This window comes from Hyperolius riggenbachi, chromosome 2, assembly GCF_040937935.1.
Source record: "Hyperolius riggenbachi isolate aHypRig1 chromosome 2, aHypRig1.pri, whole genome shotgun sequence".
In the NCBI taxonomy this organism is placed as follows: domain Eukaryota; kingdom Metazoa; phylum Chordata; class Amphibia; order Anura; family Hyperoliidae; genus Hyperolius; species Hyperolius riggenbachi.
Genome location: NC_090647.1, coordinates 539,457,137 through 539,471,121, shown reverse-complemented (window position 1 = coordinate 539,471,121; position 13,985 = coordinate 539,457,137). Strand labels below are relative to the sequence as shown.

The 13,985-nt window shown below is 45.8% G+C and overlaps 1 protein-coding gene across 6 annotated transcripts in view; it reads left to right on the top strand.

The window, feature by feature from the left end:
* GJA5 (gap junction protein alpha 5) overlaps positions 1 to 13,985 on the top strand; it is a 158,359-nt gene that overhangs the window by 36,079 nt on the left and 108,295 nt on the right. For 2 of the 6 annotated variants that reach the window (XM_068270739.1, XM_068270737.1), the window contains exon 1: positions 13,247 to 13,327. The exons of the other annotated variants lie outside the window; for them this stretch is intronic. The gene's annotated coding sequence lies outside the window, so the exon portion shown is untranslated. Of the gene's footprint in view, positions 1 to 13,246; positions 13,328 to 13,985 lie in introns of those variants that run through there. 6 annotated transcript variants of the gene reach the window in all.

The window sequence follows — 13,985 nt, the reverse complement described above, 5'->3', positions numbered from 1 at the left end:
TCATGTCACTGACTGTCCACAGAGGAGCTCACACTCTAATCCTACCATAGTCCTAGTGTAATGTCCTCCCATATTATTATTATGTATTTATATAGCACTGACATCTTCTGCAGCACATTACAGAGTACATAGTCATGTCACTGACTGTCCACAGAGGAGCTCACACTCTAATCCTACCATAGTCATAGTCTAATGTCCTACATTAATTATTATTATTATGAATTTATACAGCACTGACATCTTCTGCAGCACATTACAGAGTACATAGTCATGTCACTGACTGTCCACAGAGGAGCTCGCAGTCTAATCCTACCATAGTCATAGTCTAATGTCCTACCATATTATTATTATGTATTTATATAGCACTGACATCTTCTGCAGCACATTACAGAGTACATAGTCATGTCACTGACTGTCCTCAGAGGAGATCACAATCTAATCCTGTCATAGTCTAATGTCCTACATTATTATTATGTATTTATATAGTGCTAACATCTTCTGCAGCACTTTAAAGGACCACTATCGTGAAAAAACTAGGCAGTTAATATCTGACAGAACCGACAGATTTTGGGCCAGTCCATCTCCTCATGGGCGATTCTCAGGGTTTTCTTTGTTTTCAGCAGCATTTCCTGAATTGCAAAGTTGCAAAGTCTAACTGACATAATAGTGTGCAAGTGATTAGGGAGGCCGGCTGGTATCTTACTATTTTGGCAGTTAAACTGCTGTTCAGGAAATGCTGTTGAAAACAAAGAAAACCCTGAGAATCCCCCATGAGGAGATGGAGTGGCCCAAAACCTGTCAGATTGTAACTGCCTACTTTTTTCGCGATAGTGGTCCCCATACACACCCGTTGAATTTCTAATTTGATTCCCTGCAGATTTGTTCACTCTGATCAAATCAAATGGAAATCAATTCCTTTATTTTTGCTTGAATTTGACCAGAAATTGATCTAAAGTATCAATCAAGCAGGATGCCTGGGTCGATTGGGGGTGGAGCAGGAGTGGTAGATGATTGATAGGCCATAGCGTTGCGTTATATCAAACAGTGCAGCGTTGGGGTTCGATCAGTTTTCAGTAGATAACCTGCTGGAATCTATTAAAAATGAATGTGCTGTGTGTGGTAGGAATCAATTCCTTCTAAACTGATTCCTTTCAGAAAGGAGCCGATCGCTTTGGAACATTGGGTAGAAATCTATAGTTGTATGGCCAGCTTTACTCTAACCTGATACTTAATTTGAACCCTTTGCCCATAATTCTATTCTCAAATTCCTAGCCTCAACCTAAATTGCCAAAAGGCCTAGCTTTTAATCTTTCCTAAGCACTTTTTTTTTTTTTTTGTAAGTACCTAAACCTAATAACCTGATCTATTAGTATTTCTAACCTCCCCCCTTTTCAATGCACGAAACCCTATCCTAACCACGTTGTTGTCATGGGGCGGCTGGAGGTAATGGGCCTTGGGCGGTAAAAAGTACAAATCCGGCCCTGGGTGTACCACTGTTCCCAGCAGACACAGAACAGTACACAGAATGCTATATAGTGTGGCTGAACGAGCGGTGTACCACTATTCCCAGCAGACACAGAACAGTACACAGAATGCTATATAGTGTGGCTGAACGAGCGGTGTACTACTGTTCCCAGCAGACACAGAACAGTACACAGAATGCTATATAGTGTGGCTGAACGAGCGGTGTACCACTATTCCCAGCAGACACAGAACAGTACACAGAATGCTATATAGTGTGGCTGAACGAGCGGTGTACTACTGTTCCCAGCAGACACAGAACAGTACACAGAATGCTATATAGTGTGGCTGAACGAGCGGTGTACCACTGTTCCCAGCAGACACAGAACAGTACACAGAATGCTATATAGTGTGGCTGAACGAGCGGTGTACCACTATTCCCAGCAGACACAGAACAGTACACAGAATGCTATATAGTGTGGCTGAACGAGCGGTGTACTACTGTTCCCAGCAGACACAGAACAGTACACAGAATGCTATATAGTGTGGCTGAACGAGCGGTGTACTACTGTTCCCAGCAGACACAGAACAGTACACAGAATGCTTTATAGTGTGGCTGAACGAGCGGTGTACTACTGTTCCCAGCAGACACAGAACAGTACACAGAATGCTATATAGTGTGGCTGAACGAGCGGTGTACCACCGTTCCCAGCAGACACAGAACAGTACACAGAATGCTATATAGTGTGGCTGAACGAGCGGTGTACTACTGTTCCCAGCAGTGACACACAATGACTGGGGGGGACCCTGGCTAGCGTGGCTGGAGCGCGAACTACCCTGCCTGCCTACCCAAAGCTAAACCCACAGACAAATGGCGGAGATATGACGTGGTTCGGGTATTTATTTACCCGAACCACGTGACAGTTCGGCCAATCAGAGCGCGTTCGGGTCCGAACCACGTGACCCGTTCGGCCAATCACAGCGCTAGCCGAACGTTCGGGGAACGTTCGGCCATGCGCTCTTAGTTCGGCCATATGGCCGAACGGTTTGGCCGAGCACCGTCAGGTGTTCGGCCGAACTCGAACATCACCCGAACAGGGTGATGTTCTGCAGAACCCGAACAGTGGCGAACACTGTTCGCCCAACACTACTTGAGGTCTCCCAGTGTTCATCAAACACAACAACCAACAGCCCTTCGGTGTGCAGCGCTACGGTTGAGTTGTCTGTCTCTGAGATGTTTGAGCACAAGAGGAAATTGCCAGCAAATGACCCCCGGGCCGTGGCAGTAACAGCCAGCCAGCATAGCCAAGCTTCTGGCCTGCGAAATGCTGCCATATCGAGTGGTGGAGACAAACAGCTTCAAGGGCATGATGTCAGTGGCCATCCCACGTTACGTGGTTCCCAGCCGCTACCACTTTGCGCGCTCTGCAGTGCCTGAGTTGCATGAGCACGTGGTCAGCTAAATAACCCGAAGCTTGAAGAATGCCGTTGCCTGCAAGGTTCACCTCACCACTGACACCTGGACGAGTGCGTTCGGCCAGGGTCGATACATCTCCCTTACCGCGCACTGGGTGAACCTTGTGGAGCCTGGCAGCGATTCCTCACCTGCTACGGCGCGGGTGTTGCCCACGCCGCAAACAGCTGGATAACAACAGCAGCACCTACCTCTCTGACTCCTTCTCCTCCAACGCATCTCAAAGCTGTACCTCATCCGGAAATGCTAACCCAGCACCAGCAGCAGTAGGATCGTGGAAGCAGTGCAGCACAGCTGTTGGCATGCGTCAGCAAGCGTTGCTGAAGCTGATCTGCCTTGGGGATAAGCAGCACACAGGGGAGGAAATTTGGAGGGGAATAAAGGAACAGACGGATTTGTGGCTGGCACCGCTGGACCTGAAACCGGGCATGAAGCTAGACACCTGGCACGAACTGGCAATGTACGCAATAGAGGTGCTGGCTTGCCCGGCAGCCAGCGTTATGTCGGAACGCTGTTTCAGTGCTGCCGGAGGCATCATCACAGATCGGCGTATCCGCCTCTCCACAGAAAATGCAGACCGTCTGACTCAAATTAAAATGAATCAATCCTGGATTGGAAACGACTACGCAACACTCCTGGACCCCAACCAAGTAACATGACCGATGAACATCTGGGATGGTTTAGCGTTTCCGGTCCCTGTTTATTGAACCTCTCATCTGTATTACATTTATGACTGCATGGCGGCAAAAAGCATTGCTGCTATATCCGCACGCTTTTTGTCCTCATGCAAGGCCTGGGTTGTTGTGTCTCACAAAGCGTGGCCTTCTCCTCCTGCGCCTCCTCCTGTTCCATCACGTGTGCTGCTGCTGCTGCTGCTGGGTTACCGTTGCCGGTCCCTGTTTATGGAACCTCTTATCTTTATTACATTTATGACTACATGGCGGTACAAAGCATGCTATCCGCACGCTTTTTGTCCTCATGCAAGGCCTGGGTTGTTGTGTCTCACAAAGCGTGGCCTTCTCCTCCTGCGCCTCCTCCTGTTCCATCACGTGTGCTGCTGCTGCTGCTGCTGCTGCTGGGTTACCGTTGCCGGTCCCTGTTTATGGAACCTCTTATCTTTATTACATTTATGACTACATGGCGGTACAAAGCATGCTATCCGCACGCTTTTTGTCCTCATGCAAGGCCTGGGTTGTTGTGTCTCACAAAGCGTGGCCTTCTCCTCCTGCGCCTCCTCCTGTTCCATCACGTGTGCTGCTGCTGCTGCTGCTGGGTTACCGTTGCCGGTCCCTGTTTATGGAACCTCTTATCTTTATTACATTTATGACTACATGGCGGTACAAAGCATGCTATCCGCACGCTTTTTGTCCTCATGCAAGGCCTGGGTTGTTGTGTCTCACAAAGCGTGGCCTTCTCCTCCTGCGCCTCCTCCTGTTCCATCACGTGTGCTGCTGCTGCTGCTGCTGCTGCTGGGTTACCGTTGCCGGTCCCTGTTTATGGAACCTCTTATCTTTATTACATTTATGACTACATGGCGGTACAAAGCATGCTATCCGCACGCTTTTTGTCCTCATGCAAGGCCTGGGTTGTTGTGTCTCACAAAGCGTGGCCTTCTCCTCCTGCGCCTCCTCCTGTTCCATCACGTGTGCTGCTGCTGCTGCTGCTGCTGCTGGGTTACCGTTGCCGGTCCCTGTTTATGGAACCTCTTATCTTTATTACATTTATGACTACATGGCGGTACAAAGCATGCTATCCGCACGCTTTTTGTCCTCATGCAAGGCCTGGGTTGTTGTGTCTCACAAAGCGTGGCCTTCTCCTCCTGCGCCTCCTCCTGTTCCATCACGTGTGCTGCTGCTGGGTTAGCGTTGCCGCGTGGTCCCTGTTTATTGAACCACTTATCTTTATTACATTTATGACTGCATGGTGGTACAAAGCATGCTATCCGCACGCTTCTTGTCCTCATGCAAGGCCTGGGTTGTTGTGTCTCAAAGCGTGGCCTTCTCCTCCTGCGCCACCCTCCTCCTGTTCCATCACGTGTGCTGCTGCTGGGTTAGCATTACCGGTCCCTTTTCCTGGAACCTCTTATATGTATTACATTTATGACTGCATGCCGACAAAAAGCATGTTACCTGTGCAAAGAAAACAGACATTTCCCGCATTTAAAAGACAGTTTTCCCTTTGAAACTTTAAAATCGATTTTCTCAAAAACTATAAGCTCTTTTTGCTAAATTTTTTTTTCCTCTTGTACCCACTCCCAAGGTGCACATACCCTGGGGTATGTAGCATGTAAGGAGGCTTTACAAACCACAAAAGTTCGGGTCCCCATTGACTTCCATTATGTTCGGAGTTCGGGTCGAACACCCGAACATCGCGGCCATGTTCGGCCTGTTCGGCCCGAACCCGAACATCTAGATGTTCGCCCAACACTAGAGGTCACCATTCTGTGTTATTACCTTAACAAAGGGGACCCCTTGGGGCCCCGAAACGAATCGTTAGTCTATGGAATGGATTCCAGCACACTAGTGGGTTTTGTGGGTTCCTGGAGGGCGAAGTTTAGGGTGCCAGGACATCTGTGCCTATAGGCTCCTGTGATGTAAAACTAGGCCTGACAGGATGCATTATGTTTGTTCAGTCTCTTAACAACTGCAATTACTGAACAATCTGTGAAGCTTTCGCGCAGCGCTAACGTTTGTGAAGAATATTATTGGTAAACTTTCCAGCAAAGTGTAACACAGTCTATTAACCCGTTAACGTTAGTAACTTTATAATCCAACTCTTTCAAGCTAGCATTAGGCAGACAAGCAGGGAGGGGTTTAGGATTATGAAGGGAAAGGGATGCGGTTAGCGATAAGGTAAGTTCGGAGCTTAAGCTGCATACATGAATCTAGTGTGTGAACAATGACCCCAGATGGCTCTCGATGAGCCAGTATGGGATCCGCCTGGTGGATCGACTCAGCTGAGTGCTAGAATAAGGACATTGTTTTCCCAATTCACCCTGCCCCCTGGCGCCTGTATGACACTCCTGGAATCGCTCCAAAGCCCCAACCCCCCCCCCCCCCCCCCCTCCTGGGAATAGCAGCATAACACTCACTTTGCTGGCCAGGAGGTGTGTGGTGCATCTTTACAGCCTTGGCTGAGTTGGTTTTGAGCACTTTTGGCTACCTGGAGTCGGAGTTGGTGGTTTCATAAACTGAGGAGTCAGATGATTTTTGAACCACCTCCACAGCCCTGGTAAGTATTAGGTCTAAGGAATTGGAGTCAAGGAGTCTGAGTTGGAGCCATTTTGGGTACCTGCAGTCCGAGTCGGTGGTTTCATAAACTGAGGAGTCGGATGATTTTTGTACCTGGTTGGTTCTGCGCTGTCATTCGAGGGACCAAGTCCAGATCCCTCCCTGGTGGCCTGCTATGAGTCCCGTCAGAGCAGAGGCGGCTATCAGTGTATCAGTATTAATATCTCAGCTATGAGGACATCTCACACCCAGACTACTAAGCGCCAGCATGTGCCAGCACTCAATAAATACGTGGCCATCAAAGATGGTCGTTAGCGTTCCTTTTCCACCACATCAGTGCAGTGGTCATCAGCTAAACAAAGGATATAGTTCAGCTGCTTCTTCGGAATTAAGGGGCAAAGTTGTAAACCGTAGCTAAGATCTTCATCAAAAACCAAAGTCAACCAATCCAGAGAGCCAGCCAGAACGCATTACAATAATACATAATGGCCATCACAGGCGGTGAGTAGACAATAGGGCACAGTATATGAACGCTGTAACATGCAAAGTATGAAAAACTCATTATGTAACTTCTTCATGTTCTAATCTACACGACCCTTTGGGTGCCGAAAACAGTCGGTTGGGACTTAGTTGTGTGACTTATGTAGATTTGTCCAACTGATAAACAGATGCTGCTTATTAAGTTAAGGATACTAGTTATACTTCAAAGCTTTCTTCTGAACTTGTTTTTATAATGAGATTGGACAAGCCTGCTGAGTGCTGACACTCACATGCAATCTATCTGCTGTCCTTTGTCTCAGCACCTGACTAGCTGTACAGATTGAGTACAAGAAGCAAATAGAGACACCAAAAAAAAGGATAAAATAGACAAAAAACAATATAATAAACAAATTAGGAAGATAAGTGTGGGCTTACTTTCCTGAAGATCCAGCGAATGCGATTTCAGACTTAAAAATATTGCACATTAATAACAACGCGTTTTGCAACCTATAGCCTCTTCCTCAGGTCAAGATAAGTGTCTTTAAAGCGGACCTGAACTCAGAACTTCCTCTCTAAAAGATAAGCATCAGCATAATAACCTTTAAAGAAAAACATTTTTTGTCATAGCTGATAAAAATCCTGTGATAAATCTGCAGTGTGTCTACTTCCTGCTTTCATAGAAGCAGACATAGGGTTAACATCCTGTGTTTACAAATTAGCTACTCTGCCTAGGCAGCCAGCTGATACAGCTGAGAAATCAAATTACAACTTGTCATTAATCACAGATGAGGGGGGAATTAGACAGGCTAAACTCTCAAAATACATACAGGGTGCATTTCTCTATGTTTCCTGGGGGGACTTCCTGTAACCCCAGATATGTGAGAAAAGCGATAGGGTGAGATCAGAACATAGCCTAATTTATTCGCTGCTTTGATATTAAACTAGTGGATCCCCCTTTAAGGAACCATTTGGGTCATACTTAGATATGGAAGATCTGACTCCGAGAAAGGTGAGACAAACTGGGCTGGTTAAAGTGAATCCGAGATGAACTATACTCTTTGCATAATTGTGCCCCTTACATTTGGTTTATAGGGCATTCCTCAAGCCAAATACTTTTTTTGTTTTGTATTAATACCCTAATTCACTATAAACTAAACAAGCCACACCCACAGCTCCTCCAGCGCCTAGGCACTCTGTGTCACATGTAGCAGGTGCTCATGGGAACTCAGTCTGGGGAGGAGGAGGAGGCATTACCAGCCAGAGATTTCAGAGGTAAGGGGAGGAAAGGGGAGGAGAAGAGGGGAGTGGAGTTTTCACAGACTGAGGGCTGGAGATGCAGATCAGCTTGCCTTTGTAATGACAAGCAGAATATGGCTGCTCTCATTGTATCGCAGGAAGAAATAATCGTATACTGCTGAAGCTGTTTGCAGCTAGATTTGCTGTGTAAACAATCAAAACTTTAGATGAGATATATAGACAAGTTACTTGCTATAGTTAATTTTTCATCTCGGATCTACTTTAAGCTTAGAAAAGAGACGACATATAGGCAAATAAATAATAAAATGAATAAAAATGAATAAAAAAATCGGATCATCTAAAAAAAAAAATCTGAATCGCATGTAGTATGCAAGTGGCCTAAGGGTGGATAATAATAAGATGGGGAATATCTTACCACAGGAAGAAGTTATAGTGAATCTATACTTGGATATAAATGTGGATGGGTGGTGCCAGCACTGCTATTCTATATGTGGACCAACAATATTTCAAGATGTAGCTGACCGCATCTACAAGTAATACATTTTGTGTGGGGGGGGAGGGGGGGCGGCGGTAAAAAAGCCTCAGGGGGCCGCATTTGGCCCACGGGCCTTAGTTTGAGGATCACTGTTTTCGATAATTAGTATCCAATCGGATGAAAATCGGTGCTGCCAAGAACATGCCCGATTGACGATGAAACAAATTTCGGTCCGAAATTGGTGGCATGTGTTGATCGGACATACTGCAAGATGCTGGGCCATCGTGGTCGAGTGACTGCGTGGCGGGAACGGCCAGCGATATTGGGCAAGCGATGTACCCCCATCGCTGTTCCCCCCTAGTGTATAAATGTGGCCCCAGCATGTGCATTTATACATTACCTGTCCTGTGTCCCCCACCGCGCAGTGCCCATCTATCTTCGGAATCCCCCGCTGTTCCATTAGAGGTATACACGCCGGTGGCGTGTAGCAGGTGGCGCATGTGTGATGTCACCCACCCGCCACGTGCTATACACCCTGTATACCACTAATGGAAGAGTGGGGGACGATGAACGTGAAAATGACTTTGGAGAAAATTCAAGCATGTCCCTGTTGAATAAGCGCACATAAGTCTGCATAACAGAGTGTATCGGCCAGCTGTCCCCCAAGTGGCTGCAATCACAATGTGAACACTGCAGGCAATCTCTGCACTCTCGCCAGGAGGACTGCGGAATACAAACAATAACCGCTTCGCTGCCAGCAGGAATGCCAGGCCAGTGGAAAGTATTTGTGCTGAAGTTGCTGCGATGGCTCAGAGCACACGCAAAGCCCTCTTATTTACATTGTCACACTTATCCTGTCCAATTATCGTGTATCTTCTACTTGTGTGAGCTGCAGAATCCACACACACAGCTCATCCATGGCTTCCATCCACCGAATGGAGATATTGTAGCATCTAAGCTACAACAGTGATGTATTCACTGGCAGCCTATTAGGCTTCAAGCTTCTCACCGTAACCTATAAATCTCTCTCTAACGTGACTCCACCAATCACTATTCTGCTCTTGCCCACTCCTGTATTTAGGAATTCTCACAAGCTGCTTCTCTTCTCTGGAACTCATTTCCACAATCCATTACACACTCACCATCCCTGAAGAACTTCAAACACAACCATTGTATCTTACCTTTTTAGGCAGGTATAGATTATTATTATTATGTATTTATATAGTGCCAACATCTTCTGCAGCAATGTACACAATAGTCTTGTCACTTAACTGTCCCTCAGAGGGGCTCACAATGTAATCCCTACCTTAGTCATATGTCTATGTATGTATCGTGTGTATGTATTGTAGTCTAGGGGAAATTGAGGGGGAATCCAATTATCTTATCTGTATGTTTTTGGAGTGTGGGAAGAAACCAGAATGCCCAGAGGAAACCCGTACAAACACAAGGAGAACATACAAACTCCATGCAGACAGTGCCCTGGCTGGGATTCAAACCAGGGACCCATTGCTGCAAGGCGATTGTGCTAACCACTACGCCACATGCTGCAATAGTAAAGCTTTTAAACTGAAATATATGAGGAAACCTTTCCACCAGTATTTCAATATTCTGTAATCCTTTGCAACTCCAGTGTGTTTGGCCCAGAGGTGTCCCATGGCCTTTCTATCATTGGAATACAAATGCTTCTCCTGATGGGTAACTACAGTTCTGGCTCCAGTGGTGTTGGCGCTGTCCAAAAATAAATTCTTTATACAGTGTGCTGGTTTTTCAGTAGGACACTCTGTTCATTGTTCCTTTGGCCTGTCTGCTCAACTAGCCCCATTCGATCCCCTTCCTAGGGCCATATACAATCCCCTTTATCTCCAAAGTTTTCTCCTAGGAGAACTTTTTAGCCCTCTGCAATTGAAAAAGTACTGAAAGGTAGGCAAAAAGGGGTGCATATTAATTCGGCGCCGCTCAGTTTGAATGACGGCTCTCACCGCTGCCGCTAAACTCCGAGGCGGCGTTAACTACTATCCCCTCTCCGAGTTGTCGCCAGAGCCCCGAAATACCGCTACGCGTCCCGCGCAGCATAGCATTGCTGCTATGGGGCGCCCAGTTTCGGCGCTCGGCTCTCGGAGCCGCCAGTCGAAATCAGCTGGTTCAGGCAAAAAGTACTGTCAAAATTATTCTGAGTATTTTTTTGCTTGCTGGTGGCTTAAAAGCTTTTTTATTACAAAGATGTGAAAATTTCACCTAAGTAAAAAATTAGGAGAAAAAGGGAATTGCATGGCCCCTAATGTCTAACTATGAATCCCCCTCAATGTAAATCCCCTATATTGATGCCTAAGCTTAACCTTTCCCTTCACAATAGACTGTATATACTCAAGTATAAGTCTAGAAATGTAAGTCTGATTCACTTCATAAAAGTATAGGGGTCGGCTTATACACGAGTCACAGGCAGCACTGAGCACACTGAGTAGTAATGTGTGTACTAATAGTGGCATTCCCATTTTCAGCAATTTACCCTGTGGTAAGTGATACTGTGAGGAAAGGAAATGCCAAGAAAGCACAGGTGTGAAAGTCCTGCCAACAACAATTAACAAGGAAAGGGACAGGGGGAAATACTGGGCTGCAGGAAGGGGAATGAATAATTGCAGCACTTGGGGGCCTGAAGAAAGTAAGGCTGCACGTAAGGGACAGGAGGGGTAAATGTCTGCAACACTTTATGCAGTGCAGTCATTAACCCCTCTTGAGCCCCAAGTGCTGCCATTTACTTTGCTGGGTAGGCTTTTACTTGAGTCAATAAAAAATTCCAGCTTAAGAGGGTTGAATATTGAAGTCAACTTATCCACGAGGTCGACTTGTATTCGAGTATATACGGTAGATCACTTCCTGATGCCTAAACTTAACCACCCCCCCCACCCAATTTTTACACCCCTATTGCCCGACTCAAAAACAATGTACAGTAAATCCTTGGATTGAGTAACTTGGTGTAAGAGCGCTTTGCAATACAAGCAAAAATGTTTGTGAAATTTTGACTTGATATACAAGCAACGTCTAAATATACCAGCAAAGAAAGTATCCATGCGTCACGTCATCACAACTGAGCCGATGGTTCTTTTCCCTTTGGCGCTGCAGGATTGTACTTAATGTAGAGACTGTGCAAAGTCACATTTCCATGAAATCCTCAAAAGTAACTGCCATTGGATAAGTTCCTTGTTAAAGAGACACTGAACCGAATTAATTTTGCCCTTTTTACCTTATAATTCGCTTCACTGGTCTCAGCATAAGTAAACCGCTGTGTCCCCGCCACAAAACGAGGGCTTTAGACCCCCCAAATCCCCAGGGGGCAATCCAGGCAGCACTTCCTGTAAGAGGCAGAGCTTTCAGCTGCAGCTCTGCCTCTACTGATGTCAATCGCGGCGCATCACCGCCTCTCCCCGCCCCTCTCACTCTTTCATCACAGAGAGGGGCGGAAAGAAGCGGAGATGCGTGTGGCAATTGACGGCAGGAGAGGCAGAGCTACAGCAGATAGCTCTGCCTCTCAGCGCAGCAAAATCCACGACCAAGTTGGTTGCGGATGTTTGCACAGGGATTTGGGGGCTCTGCAGCCCTCGTTTTGCGGCGGGGACGCTGCGGTTTACTTGTGCTGAGAGCACTGAAGCGAATTATAAGGTAAAAAGGGCAAAATTAATTTACTTCAGTGTCTCTTTAAAGCCACACTAAAAAAAAAGGTTGGGGTGAGCCAACAGATGGCAATTATTCCTTTAGTTGTAGTGAAAGTCTTGTTTATATTTTTATTTTATACTATTTTACTATAACTGTTTTTGGATTGTGGAACAAATCAACTGGGTTTCTATTCACTCTTATGGGGAAATTCGCTTTGATATAAGAGTGCTTTGGATTACAAGCAGGTTTCCGGAACGAATTATGCTAACAAGGTTCCACTGTATTACTTCTCATGTGATTTTAAATAAACACATTTAAAAATAACATTTTTTTTTTTTTTTTTTTTGCTGTGCTAACTGTAAAAGGCAATACACCTCTGCTGATGGAGGAAGGTGGGGATGGGGGGATTTGAGAACAGCAGCGTGACTTAGGCCTCGTTCAGACTATACGCGCTGCCGTCCGCATTTTGGCAGCGCGCATAGTGTGCGACGCGCAAGAACGGTAGAAGGGCATAGACAGCCCTTCTACCGTTCCCATCATATGCGCTGCGTGGCAGCGCGATTGCGCTATCGCGTGCTGCACGCATTTTTGGGAATCGCAGCGCAGATCCCATTCATTGTAATGAATGGGATCTGCAGCGCAGCGCATAGGAACGCAGATGGCGTGCGATCGGACGCGTTGCATTCCAATCGCACAGCCATCTGCGCTAAATGATGTGAACGAGGCCTTAGGGCTAGTGTTAACCCCCCTCAGGCTGGGATAAATATGGCTGGTCAGCCACTCATCATCCCCCCATTCCATCAAGACTTCAGAGGGAGGGTATGGCGTGATTAATCTAACCCCCCTTCTTTATAAATAGGTTCCATTGTTTTTATGTGTTAAATAAAGCTTATTTTGACAAATGAGACCATTGATATGTTTTTAGAAGAGTGTAGCTGATGAATAGAATGGAAAAAGGAGTGATCTCATGCTCTTGTGACTGAGTATTTTTCTTTTGTAGAATCACACATTATGAGGATGTTGCTCTTATGCTTTTGTGGCTATTGCATAATCTGTAGGTCTGAAAGCTCTCCTATCTTCAGAGGGCTGAAGGAAGGTTGTAGAACTCTTGAAGATACACCCACGATAGCAGCCCACCCTCTTTATTCCTCAGTAATGACACCCCCAGTTCCTCCCCACCTGATATATTAGCACTGTGGTCAGACAGACTTCCTGTGCAGAGAATGGGGTCAGTGGGCAGACTTGGGATGAGGATGCTCCAGGAGGTAGAGTGACTTCTGCTGGTCCAGCCACTTGCAGGTAACGATTGGCTGCTGTGATGCATTGGGGGAGTAATATTATAGTATAAGGTTGTGTTTCTGCATTGCTGGGTTGTTTTTGAAGGATTACACATGATTGAAGTTTTTGAAATACTACAAAGGATTCAACTTTGCTTTATTAACAAGTGTAATACAGGTGAAACTCGAAAAATTAGATTATGGTGCATGAGTCCATGTATTTTAGTAAATCAACTTAAAAGGTGAAGCTAATATAAGAAATAGGAAGCCTTTGCAGGTGTTTTGGATGAATTAGCTGATTAGAGCCTAGAATTTTTTGAACATTTTCACAACATTCTAATGGTCTGAGATTTTCATTTTGGGGTTCTCATAAGCTGTAATCCGTAATCAAACCTATAACAAATAAAGGCTTGACATATCTTGCTGTGCATGTCATGAGTCTATTTCATAGATTAGTTTCAGCTTTTAAAGCGGAATGAAACCCAGCATTTCTACTTTGCTCTAATAGATTATTTACAGCATATTATATACAACCAGCAGTTTTTTTTTACTAGAACTGCATTCAAAGGGTTAACACAGGCTTTAGAAGCTTCCCTGTCTGCAGAGCTAACTGCTTCCAAAACTTTACATAATGTTATCTAGTGTTTAATTGTATCAAGTGAGAAATGTAAACAAAGCCT